The sequence below is a fragment of the Giraffa tippelskirchi genome, chromosome 2 (assembly GCF_054371585.1).
Source record: "Giraffa tippelskirchi isolate mGirTip1 chromosome 2, T2T-mGirTip1v1.2.pri, whole genome shotgun sequence".
In the NCBI taxonomy this organism is placed as follows: Eukaryota; Metazoa; Chordata; class Mammalia; order Artiodactyla; family Giraffidae; genus Giraffa; species Giraffa tippelskirchi.
Window position 1 is genome coordinate 97,582,230 of NC_137276.1, and position 19,312 is coordinate 97,601,541.

Consider the following 19,312-nt stretch of genomic DNA (forward strand, 5'->3'; position numbering starts at 1 on the left):
AAAAGTCATCACCATACCAAAGGTCATCTGGATATTCCCATATGTTATCTTAAGAGTTTAACTTTTCAGTTTATATTTAGTTCTTTGATCCATGCTGAGTTAATTGTTTGAAGGATGTAAGATCTGTGTTTAGATTCTTCTTTTTCTTCCCACATGGATATCCAATTTTAACATCATACATTGAAAAGATGATGTTTTCTCCATTATATCACTTTTGTTCAGTTGTCAAAGATCAATTGACTATATTTGGGTGGGTTGACTTCTGGGCTCTCTATATTATTTTATTAATCTAGTTGTTTACTTTTTGCCACTATCACAGTCTTGATTACTATAAACGTATTAAAGCAAATCTTAAATTCAGATGTTATCAGTCTTCTGATTTTGTTCTTGTTTTTGAATATTGTTTTGGCTATTCTAGATCTTTTGCCTTCCAAATCAACTTTAGCACCAGTTTTCGATATATGGAAATTAACTTGTTAGGCAGTCAACAGGGAATGTGTTGAATCTACAGACCAAGATGGGACTGACATCTTGACAATATTGAGTCTTCCTGTCTGAACCAGGAATAGCTATCTGCTTCTTTAGTTCTTGGGCTTCTCAGGTGGCTCAGTGGTAAAGAATCTACTTGCCAGTGCAGGAGATTCAAAGGACACAGGTTCCATCTCTGGGTTGGGGAGATCCCCCTGGAGTAGGTAATGGCAACCTGCTCCAATATTCCTGTCTGAAAAATTTCATGGACAGAGGAGCCTGGTGGGCTGTAGTCCATGGGATCACAAAGAATCAAGATGCAACTGAGCACATATTTAGTTCTTAGATTTCTTTCATTGGAATTTTGGAGTTTTCCTTGTTTAGATCTTGTCCATATTTTTTTGGATTTATATCCAAATATTTCTCTTTTTTCCAGTGCTGATGTAAATGGTTAGATGGATAGACAACATCACCGAATCAATGGATATGAATTTGAGCAAACTCTGGTAGATAGTGGAGGACAGAGGAGCCTGGTGTTCTGCAGTCCTTGAGGTCGCAAAGAGTCAGACATGACATAGCGACTGAACAATGTAAATGGTGTATTAATTTCAAATTTCATTTGTTCATTTTATATATGAAAAACGGCTTTTCAGTTTTTTCAGGTTTTCTATATAGACAGTCATGTAATCTGCATACAAAGAAAGTTTGATTTCTTCCTTCCCAGTCTGTATACCTTTTATTTCCTTATTGCTTTAGCTTGAATTTCTAGTACACTGTTGAAAAGGAGTGATAAAAGATATCTTTGCTTTGTTCTTGTTATTAAGAGGGCTAGTTCTTCCCATTATGTATGTGTTAGGTGTAAGTTCAGGCAGATCTCATTTATTTTAGTTGAGTGAAATTTCTTTTAAAAATTATGAATGGGTGTTGGATTTTATAAAATCTTTTCCCTGAATTTATTGATATGACTGTGTGGCTTTACTTCTTTGCCTCTTGTTGTGATGGGTTCCATTATTTGATTTTCAAATTTTAACTAGATATGTGTATATAGGATAAAGGACTTCACTGGTGGCTCAGATGCTAAAGAATCTGCCTGCAGTGCAGGAGACCAGGATTCTATTCCTAGGTTGGGAAGATTCCTTGGAGAAGAAAATGACAACCCACTCCAGTATTCTTGCCTGGAGAATCCCATGGACAGAGGAGCCTGGAAGGCTATAGTTCATGGAGTTCATTTCCAAGACAAACCTTTCAGTATCACAGTAATCCACGTCTATGCCCCAATCACTGATGCTGAAGAAGCTGAAGTTGAACGGTTCTATGATGACCTAAAAGAACTTCTAGAACTAACACCAAAAAAAAAAAAAGTCATTTTCATCATAGGGGACTAGAATGCAAAAGTAGGAAGTCAAAAGATAACTGGAGTAATAGGCAAGTTTGGCTTTGGAGTACAAAATAAAGTAGGGCAAAGGCTAACAGAGTTTTGCCATGAGAATGCACTGGTCATAGAAACACCCTTTGCCAACAACACAAGAGACAACTCTGCACTAGTACATCAGCAGATGGTCAGTACTGAAATCAGATTGAGTATGTTCTTTGCAGCCGAAGATGGAGAAATTCTATACAGTCAGCAAAAGCAAGACCGGGAGCTGAATGTGGCTCAGATCATGAACACCTTATTGAAAAATTCAGACTTATATTGAAGAAAGTGGGGAAGACTACTAGACCATTCAAGTATGACCTAAGTCAAATCCCTTATAATTATACAGTGGAAGTGACAAAGAGATTCAAGAGATTAGCTCTGATAGAAGTGCCTGAAGAACTATGAACAGAGTTTTGTGACATTGTTCAGGAGGCAGTGATCAAAACCATCTCCTAGAAAAAAATGTGCAAACAGGCAAATGGTTGCCTGAGGAGTCCTTACAAATACTGAGAAAAGAAGAGAAGCTAAAGGTAAAGGAGAAAAAGAAAGATATATCCATCTGAATGCAGAGTTCTAAAAAATAGCAAGGAGAGATAAGAAAGCCTTCCTTAATGATCAGTGCAAAGAAATAGAGGAAAACAATAGAATGGGAAAGACTAGAGATCTCTTAAAATTATAGAGATACCAGAGCATTTCATTTTATGCCCATTTCATGAAAATGGGCATAATAAAGTACAGAAATGGTATGGGCCTAACAGAAGCAGAAGATAATAAAAAAAAAGGTGACAAGAATACAAAGAGGAACTATACAAAAAAGATCTTAATGACCCAGATAACCATGATGATGTGATCACTCACCTTGAGCCAGACATCCTGAAGTGTGAAGTCAAGTGGGCCTTAAGAAGCATCACTACAAACAAAGGTAGTGGTGTTGATGGAATTCCAGATGAGCTATTTCAAATCCTGAAAGATGATGCTGTGAAAGTGCTGCACTCGGTATACTAGCAAATTTGAAAAACTCAGCAGTGGCCACACGAGGAGAAAAGATCAGTTTTTATTCCAATCTGAAAAAGGGCAGTGCCAAAGAATGTTCAAACTACCACACAGTTGCACTCTTTTCACATGATAGCAAAGCCCAAAATTCTCCAAGTGAGGCTTCAACAGTACGTGAATGGAGAACTTCCAGATGTTCAAGCTGGATTTAGAAAATGCAGAGGAACCAGAGATCAAATTGCCAACATCTGTTGCATCATTGAAAAAGCAGTTCAGTTCAGTTCACTTGCTCAGTTGTGTCTGACTCTTTGCGACTCTGCAAACTGCAGTACACTAGGCCTCCCTGTCCATCACCAACTCCTGGAGTCTATCCAAACCCATGTCCATTGAGTCAGTGATGTCATCCAACCATCTCATCCTCTGTCGTCCCCTTCTCCTCCTGCCCTCAGTCTTTCCCAGCATCAGGGTCTTTTCCAGTGAGTCAGCTCTTCGCATCAGGTGGCCAAAGTATTGGAGTTTCAGCTTCAACATCAGTCCTTCCACTGAACACCCAGGACTGATCTCCTTTAGGATGGACTGGTTGGATCTCCTTGCAGTCCAAGGGACTCTCAAGAGTCTTCTCCAACACCACAGTTCAAAAGCACAATTTTTCGGCACTCAGCTTTCTTTATAGTCCAACTCTCACATCCATACATGACCACTGGAAAAACCATAGCCTTGACTAGATGGACCTTTGTGGACAAAGTAATGTCTGCTTCTTAATATGCTGTCTAGGGTGGTCATAAACATCTGCTTTATTGACTACACCAAAGCCTTAGACTTTGTGGATCACAACAAACTATGGAAAATTCTTAAAGAGTTGGGAATACCAGATCATCTTACCTGCCTCCTCAGAAACTTATGTGCGGGTCAAGAATCAATAGTTAGTGCCGGTCATGGAACAACAGACTGGTTCCAAATTCGGAAGGGAGTATGTCAAGACTGTATGTTGGCACCCTAATTACATGCAGAGTACATCATGTGACATGCTGGATTGGATGAAGCACAAGCTGGAATCAAGATTGCTGGGAGAAATATCGATAACCTCAGATATGCAGATGACACCACCCTTATGGCAGAAAGTGAAGAAGAACTAAAGAGCCTCTTGATGAAAGTGAAAGAGTAGAGTGAAAAAGTTGACTTAAAGCTCAACATTCAGAAAACTAAGATCATGGCACCCAGTCCCATCACTTCATGGCAAATAGATGGGAAACCATTGAACAGTGGCTGCAGCCATGAAATTAAAAGACACTTGCTCCTTGGAAGAAAAGCTATGGCCAGCTTAGACAGCATATTAAGAAGCAGAGACATTACTTTGCCAACAAACGTCCTTCTAGTCAGAGCTATGGTTTTTCCAGTAGTCATGTATGGTTGTGAGAGTTTGACCATAAAGAAAGCTGAGCACCAAAGAATTGATGATTTTGACCTGTGGTTTTAGAGAAGATCTTGAGAGTCCTTTGGACTGCAGGGAGTTCAAACCAGTCCATCCTAAAAGAAATCAGTCCTGAATATTCATTGGAAGGACTGATACTGTAGCTGAAGCTTCAATATTTGCTACCTGATGTGAAGAACTGACTCATTTGAAAAGACCCTGATGCTGGGAAAGATTGAAGGCAGGAGGAGAAGGGCTGACAGAGGATGAGATTGTTGGATGGCATTACCAAATCAATGGGCATGAGTTTGATGAAGCTCTGAGAGTTGGTGATGGACAGGGAATCCTGGAGTGCTGTAGTTCATGGGGTTGCTCATGAGTGAGTAACTGAACTGAACTGGACCTGGGATAAATCTCACTTGCTTGTGGTGCATAATTTTTTAAATACATTTAAATTTTTTATTGGGTATTATTTTGTTGAGGATTTTACATCTGTGTTGATGAGAGATAGTGGTCTTTAATTTTCTTGCTGTGTGTTTGTCTAATTTTGATGTTAGGGTAATATTGTCTCATAAAATGAGATAGGAAATATCTCCTGCCCTTTCATCTTCTGGAAGAGATGGTAGAGAATTGGTTATAGCTTCTTCCCTAAATGTTTGTTAGAATTTACCAGTGAACCTATCTGTGTTTGGTTCTTTATGTTGTGGCAGGTTTTAATATATTGATGCAGTTTCTTTTATAGATATAGGCCAGTTTATATTGCCTGTTCCTTGTTGGCATATTTTATCTTTCAAAGAATTGAGTCCATTTCATCTCGGTTTCACATCTTGTGAGTATACTCATAGTATTCTGTTGTTATCCTTTTTGTGTTGTCGTTTTCTGTAATGATATTCTGTTTTTTATTTCTGATATTGTGTACTTTTTTCTTAGTTAGCCTAGGTGGATGTTTATTGATTTTTATTGGTCTTTTCAAAGAAGTCAGTGCTATAAATTCTCTCCAAGTTGCTTTGGCTGCATCCTAAAGATTTTGATGAGTTGTATTTTCAGATTCATTCGGTTGAAATGTTTTTAAATTTCTGTTGAGATTTCTCCTTTGACTCGTGTGACTTAGAAGCATGTTGTTTAATTTCCAGGTGTTTTGTGATCTTTACAATTATTTATTAATGATTTCTAGTTTAATTCCATTGTAGCCTGAGAGCATGCATTGTATGATTTCTCCTTTTTCAGATTTGTTAAGGAATTTTTTATGGTCCAGGATGTTATCTGTTCCGATGAATGTTCCATGTGAGCTTGAGAGAAATGTGAATTCTGCTGTTGTTGAATGAAATAGCTTATAGATGTCAATTAAATCCAGTTGATTGATTGTGTTATAGAGTTCACTTGTGTCTTTATTGATTTTCTGCCTGCTTTTTACTATTTTTGTTGCCATTCTTTATCCCTCAGAAGTTTGACAGAATGAGAGGAACAACTCTTTTACATTTTATTTTGAGTGTGAGAACTGATGGGAGAAGTGGAAGAGTTAGGAGCCTTGAGAAGAAGTAATCAGCTCAGCTTAGAAGGTAACCTTAGGAATGATGAGCAATGTACCTTTAGAATGAGAAAGAGATATATATATATATATATATATATATATATGCTCTTTCAGGTGTAGTATCTTTCCAGGTGGCTCAGTGGGAAAAACTGCCTGCCAGTGCAGGAGATTCGTATTTGATCTGTAGGTCAGGAAGGTTCTTGGAGGAGGACAAGGCAACTCATTCCAGTATTTTTGCCTGGAAAAATCCCATGCACAGATGAGCCTCATGGACTGAAGTTGGGTCACAGAAAATTAAACACGACTGAGCATGCATGCATCTTTAAAATGAACATAACTCAGAAAGAATGTGGAATTTTCTTTATTGAAAGTGAAATTTAGCATAGTGTCTAGCATGTAGGTAGATACTTTAATGAGTGTTGAATGTTCTCAGTAAAGAGAAAAAACAATAGCAACTTAGTTACAGTGATACCAATTTATGGGTGACTACCTATAAAACGAAATAGAGGACTATATGACCAATGATAAATTTATAAGATTGGTGGAATGATAAGAGAAATGTTTAGAATGGCTTATGAAAAATGTAGTAAGTACAAACGAGTTTTAAAGCTATGATTAGAACAGAAATAAGATTAAGGGATGGTAAAATGTTAAGTGAAAGATTGGTATGCATCATTTTTATATACTTTCTCCACCAAGGGAAATTTTTTTAGAGCTGGAGAGAGCCAAATGTATAGGTTTCTAAGACAAAGTTGGTTGTGTTTAATAAAATGAGACTTAATTAAAACTGGGGAATAGAGAATAAGAGTGCACCAGATTATTTTACTTAAGTAAAGTACTCATAAAATGAGATTCTCAAAATTTTGCAGATGTCCTGAAACCATCAGCAGACTTCGTGTTTTTTGATCCCAGAACCTGGTGTTCATATGTGCTAAGTCGCCTCAGTCGTGTCTGACTCTTTGGAACTCAGTGGACCATAGACCATAAGGCTGCTCTGTCCAGGCAAGAATACTGGAGTGGGTTGCCTTGCCCTTCTCCAGGAGATATTCCTGACTCAAGGATTGAATTCATGTCTCTTATGTCTCCCGCATTGGCATGCGGGTTCTTTACCACTGGTGCCACCTGGGAAGCCCCTAAGGAAAAAAAAAAAAACCTACCAGTGGACTTTATTTTCTGAGGAAGAAGATTAAATGCAGGAAGGTAAGCTGAGTGTTCTGCCTTTTAAACTTGTATTGGTATAAAACTAAAACTATAGTAGGTTTATGCTTAGCTGCTCAGTCGTGTCTGACTATTGCAACCGCATGGACTGTAGCACTCCAGGCTCCCCTGTCCATGGGGTTTCCCAGAGAATACTGAAATGGGTTGCGATTCCGTTCTCCAGGGGATCTTCCCCACCCAGGGATCGAACACAGTCGAATGCAGGTCTCCTGCATTGCACGTGGATTCTTTAACAGCTGAACTACCAGGGAAGCCCCATACTGTGTTTATGGAAGTTTAAAATATATATTAAAATGTTTGTATGATTAAGGAAGACTACATGACAGCATTGTTTATAGTAGTCAGAAACTAGAGACAGGCTAAATTTAACCCAAGGAATGGGTTAAATACACTTATGACACATAAGTATTAACAAATGGTATAGAATTTCCACAGTGCTTTTTCCAAGTAAAAAATGTAAATGGCATATAAACATGTAAAGCATTCCATATTTGTATTTCTTATTAAATTAGTATAAGTTTGTATACTTCTAGGAATCAGGTATTTTGTTTCTTCTCAGATTTTTATTTTTCAAAATATTGTAGTTACTCATTTTAGTTCCTTTCTGTTTTGAGAATTATGTCAGTTATTTGAGATATTATTTGAGAATTAAATCAGTTGCTGCAGAAGATCCTGGTTGGATATACAAGTTAAGTTGTAATTTGGATATGTTGTTCAATCTTCAGATTCTGTTATGCTGTCGCTTTATAGTCAATCCTCTTTTACCCCAGTCTCTAACAACCACTCGTCTGTTCTGGTGTTCTCTGTGGTTTTCTCACAATGTCTTGTAAGTGAAAATCTACAGTCAATACATAGTCTGTGTACCTGAGACTCGTTTAATTGTTGAATAGTATTTCATCTTGTGAATATGCTAATTGTATATTTATAATATTTTAATTAAGGATAGTATTGGGGATGTTTACAGTTTTTGGCAGTTATGAATAAATTACTACAAGTATTTGATTATTAATGCACTTTTTCTGGAAGAACATAAGCTTTCTTTGCACTTGGTAAATACCTAGGAGTGACATTGCTTTCAGTTCAGTTCAGTAGCTCACTCATGTCTGACTTTTTGTGACCCCATGAACTGCAGCAGGCCAGGCCTCCCTGTCCATCACCAACTCCACAGTTTACCCAAACTCATGTGCATTGAATCGGTGATGCCATCCAACCATCTCATCCCTTCTCCTCCTACCCTCAATCTTTCCCAGCATCAGGGTCTTTTCCAATGAGTCAGCTCTTCGCATCAGGTGGCCAAAGTATTGGAGTTTCAGCTTCAACATCAGTCCTTCCACTGAACACCCAGGACTGATCTCCTTTAGGATGGACTGGTTGGATCTCCTTGCAGTCCAAGGGACTCTCGAGAGTCTTCTCCAACACCACAGTTCAAAAGCATCAATTCTTCGGTGCTCTGCTTTCTTTATAGTCCAACTCTCACATCCATACATGACCACTGGAAAAACCATAGCCGTAACTAGATGGACTTTTGTGGACAAAGTAATGTCTCTGCTTTTTAATATGCTGTCTAGGTTGGTCATAACTTTCCTTCCAAGGAGTAAGCGTCTTTTAGTTTCATGGCTGCAGTCACCATCTGCAGTGATTTTGGAGCCCCCCAAAATAAACTGAGCCACTGTTTCCACTGTTTCTCTATCAGTTTGCCGTGAAGTGATGGGACTGGATGCCATGATCTTAGTTTTCAGAATGTTGAGCATTAAGCCAACTTTTTCACTCTCCTCTTTCATTCTATCAAGAGGCCCTTTAGTTCTTCACTTTCTGCCATAAGGGTGGTGTCATCTGCATATCTGAGGTTATTGATATTGCTCCTGAAAGTCTTGATTCCAGCTTGTGCTTCCTCCAGCCCAGACTTTCTCATGATGTACTCTGCATATAAGTTAAATAAGCAGGGTGACAATATACAGCCTTGACGTACTCCCTTTCCTATTTGGAACCAGTCTGTTGTTCCATGTCCAGTTCTAACTGTTGCTTCCTGACCTGTATACAGGTTTCTCAAGAGGCAGGTCAGGTAGTCTGGTATTCCCATCTCTTTCAGAATTTTCCACAGATTATTGTGATGCACACAGTCAAAGGCTTTGGCATAGTCAATAAAGCAGAAATAGATGTTTTTCTGGAACTCTCTTGCTTTTTCGATGATCCAGTGGATGTTGGCAATTTGATCTCTGGTTCCTCTGCCTTTTCTAAAACCAGCTTGAACATCTGGAAGTTCACGGTTCATGTACTGCTGAAGCCTGGCTTGGAGAATTTTGAGCATTACTTTGCTAGCATGTGAGATGAGTGCAAGTGTGCACTAGTTTGAGCCTTTCTTTGGGTGGGATTGGAATGAAAACTGACCATTTCCAGTCCTATGGCCACTGTTGAGTTTTCAAAATTTGCTGGCATATTGAGTGCAGCACTTTCACAGCATCATCTTTGAGGATTTGAAATAGCTCAAATGAAATTCCATCACCTCCACTAGCTTTGTTCGTGGTGGTGCTTCCTAAGGCCCACTTGATTTCACATTCCAGGATGTCTGGCTCTAGGTGAGTGATCGCACCATCATGATTATCTGGGATGTGAAGATCTTTTTTGTACGGTTCTTCTGTGTATTCTTGCCACCTCTTCTTAATATCTTCTGCTTCTGTTAGGTCCCTACCATTTCTATTCTTTATTGAGCCCATCTTTGCATGAAATGTTCCCTTAGTATCTCTAATTTTCTTGAAGCAATCTCTTGTCTTTCCCATTCTGTTTCTTTGCATTGATCACTGAGAAAGGCTTTCTTCTCTCTCCTTGCTATTTTTTGGAACTCTGCATTCAAATGGGTATATCTTTCCTTTTCTCCTTTGCTTTTCACCTCTCTTCTTTTCACAGCTATTTGTAAGGCCTTCTCAGACAACCATTTTGCTTTTTCACATTTCTTTTTCTTGGGAATGGTCTTGATCCCTGTCTCCTGTATAATGTTACAAACATCCGTCCATAGTTCATCAGGCATTCTGTCTATCAAATCTAGTCCCTTAAATCTATTTCTCTGTTCCTCTATATAATCATAATGGATTTGATTTAGGTCATACCTGAATTGTGTTGTGGTTTTCCCCACTTTCTTCAATTTAAGTCTGAAATTGGCAATAAGGAGTTCATGATCTGAACCACAGTCAGCTCTCGATCTTGGTTTTGCTGACTGTATAGAGCTTCTCCATCTTTGGCTGCAAAGAATATTATCAGTCTGATTTCAGTGTTTAAGATCTGGTGATGTCCATGTGTAGAGTCTTCTCTTGTGTTGTTGGAAGAGGGTGTTTGCTACGACCAGTGTGTTCTCTTGGCAAAACTCTATTAGCCTTTGCCCTGCTTCATTCTGTACTCCAAGGCCAAATTTGCCTGTTACTCCAGGTATCTCTTGACTTCCTACTTTTGCATTCCAGTCCTCTATAATGAAAAGGACATCTTTTTGGGGTATTAGTTCTGAATGGTCTCATAGGTGTTCATGGAACAGTTCAACTTCAGCTGCTTAGTTATATATTAATAGTTAGTATCTAGTTACTGAACTGTTTTTTAAAGGGATTGTGCTATTTTTGCATTCCTTCCAGCTACGTATAAGTTTTCCAGTTGTTCTCACTCCTTACTAACCCTTGAAATGGTCTTTTAAAGTTTAGTCATGCTAATATGTATGTAGTAGTATCTCATTTCAGTTCTAGTTTCCATTTCCCTAATGGGAAAATCACCTGGAGAAGGAAATGGCAACCCACTCCAGTATTCTTGCCTGGGTATCCCATGAACAGAGGAGCCTGGCGGGCTATAGGCCATGGGATCACAAAAGTTCGATACAACTTAAGAGACTGAAACAACAAAACAATGGCAAAGAGCATCCGCTGGAATATATATGTCGCCCTTTTATCTTCTTTGTTGGAAGTGTCTGTTGAAATCCTTCACGTGTGGGGAAAAAAAGGAACTGTTTTCTGTCTTACATTTGAGATTTGAAATCTTTCTTCCTTTAAGTTCTTTTTCAATTACATGATTTGAAAGTGTTTTCTCTGTGTATGACTTTTTTTTAAATCTCTCAAGTGTCTTTTGCAGAGAAAAAATATTAAGTCCAGTTAATCTCTTTTTTGTTTCTTTTTATGAATTATACTTTTGGTGTCAACACATAAGAACTCATTACCTAACTGGAGATGACAGAGATTTTCTCATATTTGTTACCTTCCATTTTGTGATTATAGCCATCCTCAAAACTGCAAAATGGTATTGTGGTTTTAATGTGCATTTCTCTAACAAGTTGAGCCTCAAATCTTGATATGCTTATTGGCCAATAATATATCTTCTTTGGAGAAGTGTCTGTTTGAGTCTTTTGACCATTTTTTTAAAAAATATTATTTATTTTTGGTTGTGGTCAGTCTTTGTTGCTGCAGGCAGCTTTTTCTAGTTGCGGTGAGCTGAAGCTCCTCTTTGTTGTGGTGTGTGGGCTTCTCATTATCCTGGCTTCTCTTGTGGAGCATGGGCTCCAGGTTTGTGGGTGTAGTAGTTGCAACTCACAGGCTCTAGAGTACAGACTCAGTAATTGTGGTGCAGAGGCCTAGGTGCTCCAAGGCATGTGGGATCTTGTAGGACCAGGGGTTGAACCTGTGTCCCCTGCATGGGCAGGTTGACTGCCAACCACTGAACCTCCAGAGAAGTTCTGACAATTTCTTTTTAATTGGTTTTTTTTTTTTTCGGTCTTTTTGGATGGTAAGAAATTATAGTAGACTCTTGAACAGCATGAATTTGAATTATGTGAATCCACTTAAACATAGAATTTTTTCAATAAATGCATACTATAGTGCTAAACACAGTCTACAGTTGGTTGAATCTGTATCTGCATAACTGTGGATATAGAGGGCCATCTGTGAAGTTATATGTGATTTTTCAACTGTATGGGTGGTTGAAACTTGTAAGCCCTGTGTTGTTCAAAGGTCATCTTTGTATTCTGGATACTAGATTCTTATCAGATAAATGATTTGCAAAATTTTTTCACTCTCCCTTGGTTGCCTTCTGACTCTGTTGATAAAATCCTTTGATGTAGAAAAGTTTTTTTTATTTTCATGAAATGTAACTTATTTTTTGTTTTGTTGCCTGCACCTTTGGTGTCATAGCCAAGAAGTCATTTCCAAATCTACTATCATAAAGCTTTTGTACTAATTTTTCTTTAAGGAGTTTTATAATGTTTTTACATTTAGATGTTTGATCTATTTTCAGTTGATTTTTGTGTATGATGTAAGACCAGGGTTCAATTTCTTTCTTTCTTTTTTTTTTTTGTATGTGAATATCTATTTTTCACAGCACTATTTTTATGAAAAGACAGTGTTTCCCTTATTTGCATGATCTTAGTTTGCTTGCCAGAATCCATTTGACCAAATATGTGAGGATTTATTTCTGGAAGGTCTTTACTTTTGGTTTGTATGTTTGTCTATATACTTGTATCACAGTGTTTTGATTACTGTCACTTTGTGGTGAACTTTGAACTCTAGAAGTGTGAGACTTCCAACTTTGGTCTCTTTTTCTAAGATCATTTTGGCTTTTAAAAGTCCTTTCCATGAGATTTCATAAGAATTTTGGATGAAATTTTCTGTATAGGAGAATTAAGATTTTGATAATTAGAGTATTGAATCTGGAGATTGTTTTGAATACCTAGTGATATCCTTATAATATTGTTTTCCCATCTGTGAATGAATCTTTTACCTTGGTTAAATTTCTTTTTTCATTGTTTCATTTATTCTAATGCAACTGTATATGTAATTTTCTTCCATTTTTTTTAATGGTCACTGTACAAAAACAGTGTTTTGTGGTTGAATTTTTATCCTCAAACATTGTTAAACTTATTAGTTGTAAAAAAGAAGCAATTCATTTTTGTATGTTATCTTCCACCTACAAGTTTTTTTCAACGTGTTCAGTTGCTCAGTTGTGTCCAACTCCTCGGGACCCCATGGGCTGCAGCCCACCAGACTTCCCTGTTGTTCACTGTATCCAGGAGGTTGCTCAAACTCATGTCCATTGAATCAGTGATGCCATTTTCAATTAGTATTTGGCTATTGTTGATTCTTTAAGATTTTCTATATATAAAGGATTATGTTGTCTCTGAATAAAGTTAGTTTTACTTCTCTTCCTACTTGGATGTGATTTATGTCTCTTTCTTGCATAATTATTCTGTTTCAACATACACTAATTTGTTGAAAACCATGGTAAAAATGGACATTGTTGACTTCTTGATTTTATGGGGGTAGCTTTTATTTTAGTCGTTCAACAGAGTATGAAATTAGTTACGTGTTTTTCATAAATGCTCTTTATTATATTAAGAAAGTTCCATTCAGTTTCCTAGTTTTTTGAATATTTTATCATGAAGGAATGTTTTGGCTCTTTGGTGTCCCTTGAGGTTTTGTCAAATGCTTTTTGTCTTAATTTGAGATGATTTTGTGGTTCTTTTTTACTTTCTAATAATGTATCTTATTACATTGATTTTCTAACGTTGAACAACTTTGGCATTCTTGGGTAAATCCCCCTTGCCCATGGTATATATTATGTTTAATATGTAGTTGTATGTTTGCTATTTGAAAATGTTTGCATTTATATTTATAGGAGAAATTGTTCTGTAGGTTTTTTTTGTGGGGTGATGCTGTCTTTGGCTTTTATATAGAAGAAATGCTGGCCTCACAGATTGAGTTAGGAAATCTTCCTCGTATATTTTTAGGAAGACTTTGAGAATGACCAGTGTAATTTCTTTAAATTGCTTGTAGAATTCACTAGTGTAGCCATCTGATTCTGGACTTTTTTGTTAGGATGTTTTGATAGCTGATTCTCTTTGCATGGTATAGGTTTGTTTAATTTTTTACTTTTGCTTGAGCCATTTAATACAGGTTATGAAGTTTGTTGGCATACAGTTTTTTTCCTATTCTCAATCTTTTTTATTTCTGTAAGGTTTTTAATTCTAGAAATTCAAGAAAGGTGGGAATTTATAAATAAATAAATTTATAAATTTAAAACTCCTTTAATCAGATCCTGTTACGAAATACTTGCAGGCTCTATAGCAATAGTTCTCAAAGTATGGTTCCCCACCAGCAATGTCAGTATCACCTGGGCACAGTTAGAAATGCAGATTCTTGGGAATTCCCTGGGAGTCCAGTGGTTAGGACTCTGTGCTCTCACTGCCAAGGGCATGGGTTCAATCCCTGGTTAGGGAATAGATGCAGCAAACTGCATGGCGTAGCTAAAAAAAAAAAAAAAGAAATGTAGATTCTTTAGCTATACTCCATACCCACTGAGTCAGAACCTGGGGATGGGATCTAGCAGTTGTATTCCAACAAGACTTTCAGGTAATTCTGATACACACCAAAGTTTGAAAAACCCCAGTGCAGAGCTTTCCTGAATGTTCCTAGTATTCCTTGAATGGAGACCTGATCTCTTCAGCCCTCAGGAGCAGAAACCCTAGAAGTATTCAAAGCCTCCAAGGCATAGTCTCCAGCATCAATGGCCTATCCAGGGTTGGCACCTTACTGGTCCCAACTTGTCCTCAGAGGCAGACAGAGAATGAGCATCATACCAGCATGTCTCATCCCTCCTCAGATGTTCTACCATCTACTTGTCTGCTTCAGTCATCTGAACAAAGGCCATGTAACTGTGGGAGGAGCTCCTATCACTTCACCCAGGGCAGCTGCACAGGGCTTAGGAGCCAGTTGTCCTGGGGCCCAGACCAGGATGGCAGGGTTGGCTCCTGTAGGCTTAGTGTCAGGTAGAGGTCCTGAGATCGAGTCTTCATGTGGGTTGAATTTCTGGCTGAATTCAGTTCAGTTCAACCCTAAGTTCCATTTAGGGTTCTACATGCCGGCTGCATGATGACAGCTTTGAAAATGCACACACTTTCATGAAGTTAGAACTTCATTAATTTGAAATACTTGATATCAAAATGTTTTATTAGAGGGAATTCTCTGGTGGTCCAGTGGTTAGAGTTCCACATTTCCACTGCCAGGGCCATGGGTTTGATCCCTGGTTGGGAAACTGCTAGTGTTGGAGGGGTTGAAGGCATGGATCAGCAGTGGCTTGCTGTGGGAACCTACTTCTCTGTAAGGTTGATAGTAATATTCCTGCTTTAATTTATGAGTGTGGTTACTTGCGTCTTCAGCCTATCTGCCCCCGATCCCCTCTGTCAGTGCCTACTGTCTTTCCTGGGTTTCTCTTACCTTGGACGTGGGGTCTCTCTTCACAGCTGCTCCAACAAAGCTCAGCCCCTGCCCCTTACCTCAGACGCTCCTCTCGACCACTGCCCCTGACCTCCAGCTCCGGGCCGCTCCTCTCTGCCACTGCTCTTTACCTCAGACGTGGGGTAGCTTCTCTCGACCACTGCCCCCGACCTCTGGCCCAGGGTAGCTCATCTTGGCTGCCACTCCTTACCTGGGGAGTGGAAAGTGATGATCAGATGCAGTGCTTCAGAAGGATGCTTTGGCTGCGGTGTAGACAGTGATGGACAGTCACAGGGCTGGAGACAGGGAGATGAGCAACTGGCTTCCATCTGCGTGGGGTGACTCCGCCCCGGACCCCGCGGGTAACTGGTGCTCTCATCCTTGCCACGGCGCGGCCAGTCCGGTCATGTCTCACGTTTGAGGGCAGGGGGTGGCTCAGTGGCTGGGTCGCAGCTTTCTCCTCTGGCTGAGGCCCGCCACAACCAACATGAGCTGTTTCTGAGCGGTTACAGAAGAGTTCTGTTGTGAAGTATTGCCAATCTGATCACATGGACCACAGCCATGTCTAACTCAGTGAAACTAAGCTATGCCGTGTGGGGCCACCCCAGACGGACGGGTCATGGTGGAGAGGTCTGACAGAATGTGGTCCACTGGAGAAGGGAATGGCAAACCACTTCAGTATTCTTGCCTTGAGAACCCCATGAACAGTGTGAAAAGGCAAAAAGATAGGACACTGAAAGATGAACTCCCCAGGCCAGTAGGTAGGTGCCCAATATGCTACTGGAGATCAGTGGAGAAATAACTACAGAAAGAATGAAGGGATGGAGCCAAAGCAAAAACAACACCCAGTTGTGAATGGGACTGGTGATAGAAGCAAGATTCGATGCTGTAAAGAGCACTATTGCATAGGAACCTGGAATGTTAGGTCCATGAATCAGGGCAAATTGGAAGTGGTCAAACAGGAGATGACAAGAGTGAACATCGACATTCTAGGAATCAGTGAACTAAGATGGACTGGAATGGGTGAATTTAACTCAGATGACCATTATATCTACTACTCTGGGCAGGAATCCCTTAGAAGAAATGGAGTAGCCATCATAGTCTATAAAAGAGTCCGGAATGCAGTACTTGGATGCAATCTCAAAAAGGACAGAATGATCTCTGTTCGTTTCGAAGGCAAACCATTCAATATCATGGTAATTCAAATCTATACTCTGACCAGTAATGCCGAAGAAGCTGAAGTTGAACAGTTCTATGAAGACCTACAAGACCTTCTAAAACTAACACCCAAAAAAGATGTCCTTTTCATTATAGGGGACTGGAATGCAAAAGTAGGAAGTCAAGAAACACCTGGAATAACAGGCAAATTTGGCCTTGGAGTACAGAATGAAGCAGGGCAAAGGCTAATAGAGTTCTGCCAAGAGAACGCACTGGTCATAGCAAACACCCTCTTCCAACAACACAAGAGAAGACTCTATACATGGACATCACCAGATGGTCGACGCCAAAATCAGATTGATTACATTCTTTGCAGCCAAAGATGGAGAAGCTCTATACAGTCAGCAAAAAGAAGACTGGGAGCTGACTGTGGTTCAGATCATGAACTCCTTATTGCCAATTTCAGACTTAAATTGAAGAAAGTGGAGAAAACCACTAGACCATTCAGATATGACCTAAATCAAATCCTTTATGACTATACAGTAGAAGTGGGAAATAGATTTAAAGGACTAGATCTGCTAGACAGAATGCCTGATGAACTATGGATGGAGGTTCGTGACATTGTACAGGACAGAGGAATCAAGACCACCCCCAAGAAAACGAAATGCAAAAAAGCAAAATGGCTGTCTGAGAAGGCCTTACAAATAGCTGTGAAAAGACAGGAAGCAAAAAGCACAGGAGAAAAGGAAAGATATACCCATTTGAATGCAGAGTTCCAAAGAATAGCAAGGAGGGATAAGAAAGCCTTCCTTAGAGATCAGTGAAAAGAAATAGAGGAAAACAATAGAGTGGGAAAGACTAGAGATCACTTCAAGAAAATCAGAGATACCAAGGGAACATTTCATGCAAAGATGTGCTCGATAAAGGACAGAAATGGTAGGGACCTAACAGACGGAGAAGATATTAAGAAGAAGTGGCAAGAATACACAGAAGAACTGTACAAAAAAGATCTTTACATCCCAGATAATCGCGAAGGTGTGATCACTCACTTAGAGGCAGACATCCTGGAATGTGAAGTCAAGTGGGCCTTAGGAAGCATCACTACAAACAAAGCTAGTGAGGGTGATGGAATTCCAGTTGAGCTATTTCAAATCCTGAAAAATGATGCTGTGAAAGTGCTGCACTCAATATGCCAGCAAATTTGGAAAACTCAGCAGGGGCCACAGGACTGGAAAAGGTCAGTTTTCATTCTATTCCCAAAGAAAAGCAATGCCCAAGAATGCTCAAACTACCGCACAATTGCATGCATCTCACACGCTAGTAAATTAATGCTCAAAATTCTCCAAGCCAGGCTTCAGCAGTACGTGAACCGTGAACTTCCAGATGTTCAAGCTGTTTTTAGAAAAGGCAGAGGAACCAGAGATCAAATTGCCAACATCTGCTGGATCATCGAAAAAGCAAAAGAGTTGCAGAAAAACGTCTATTTCTGTTTATTGACTATGCCAAAGCCTTTGACTGTGTGGATCACAATAAACTGTGGAAGATTCTGAAAGAGATGGAAATACCAGACCATTTGACCTGTCTCTTGAGAAACCTTTATGCAGGTCAGGAAGCAACAGTTAGAGCTGGACATGGAACAACAGACTGGTTCCAAATAGGAAAGGGAGTACGTCAAGGCTTTATATTGTCACCCTGCTTATTTAACTTATATGCAGAGTACATTATGAGAAACGCTGGGCTGGAGGAAGCACAAGCTGGAATCAAGATTGCCGGGAGAAATATCAATAACCTGAGATATGCAGATGACACCACCCTTATGGCAGAAAGTGAAGAAGAACTAAAGAGCTTCTTGATGAAAGTGAAAGAGGAGAGTGAAAAAGTTGGCTTAAAGCTCAACATTCTGAAAACTCAGATCATGGCATCCGGTCCCATCACTTCATGGCAGATATATGGAAAAACAGTGGAAACAGTGGCTGAGTTTATTTTGGGGGGCTCCAAAATCACTGCAGATGGTGATTGCAGCCATGAAATTAAAAGACACTTACTCCTGGGAAGGAAAATTATGACCAACGTAGACAGCATATTAAAAAGCAGAGACATTACTTTGCCAACAAAGGTCCGTCTAGTCAAGGGTATGGTTTTTCCAGTAGTCATATATGGATGTGAGAGTTGGAGTATAAAGAAAGCAGAGCACCGAAGAATTGATGCTTTTGAACTGTGGTGTTGGAGAAGACTCTTGAGAGTCCCTTGGACTGCAAGGAGATCCAACCAGTCCATCCTAAAGGAGATCAGCCCTGGGTTTTCATTGGAAGGCCTGATGTTGAAGCTGAAACTCCAATACTTTGGCCACCTGATGCGAAGAGCTGACTCATTGGAAAAGACCCTGATGCTGGGAAAGATTGAGGGCAGGAGGAGAAGGGGACGACAGAGGATGAGATGGCTGGATGGCATCACCGACTTGATGGACATGGGTTTGGGTGGACTCAGGGAGTTGGTGATGGACAGGGAGGCCTGGCGTGCTGCGATTCATGGGGTTGCAAAGAGTCAGACATGACTGAGCGACTGAATTGAACTGAACTGATTTGCATCTTCTCTCTTTTTTACTTACTGAGTCTGAAAGTTTGTCAGTAATGTCAATACATTAAAAAAAGTCAAATATTAGCCTTATAAATTCTATTATTTCTCTACTCTTGTTTATTTCTTCCTTTATTTTTATCATTTCATAACTTTGCTGCCTTCAGGTTTAATTTGGCTTTCCCAGGTCGCGCTAGAACCTGCCAGCCAATGTACGCGACATGAGAGATGTAGGTTGGTGCCTGGGTCAGGAACATCCTCTGGAGGGGGTTATGGCAACCCACTCCAGTTTTCTTGCCTGGAAAATC

General features: G+C 39.5%; 1 protein-coding gene across 8 annotated transcripts in view; it reads left to right on the top strand.

Annotated features, from left to right (window-relative positions):
- STAG1 (STAG1 cohesin complex component) overlaps positions 1 to 19,312 on the top strand; it is a 483,951-nt gene that overhangs the window by 132,190 nt on the left and 332,449 nt on the right. The window contains exon 2 of one of the 8 annotated variants that reach the window (XM_081569674.1): positions 6,690 to 7,020. The exons of the other annotated variants lie outside the window; for them this stretch is intronic. The gene's annotated coding sequence lies outside the window, so the exon portion shown is untranslated. The remainder of the gene's footprint in view (positions 1 to 6,689; positions 7,021 to 19,312) is intronic. 8 annotated transcript variants of the gene reach the window in all.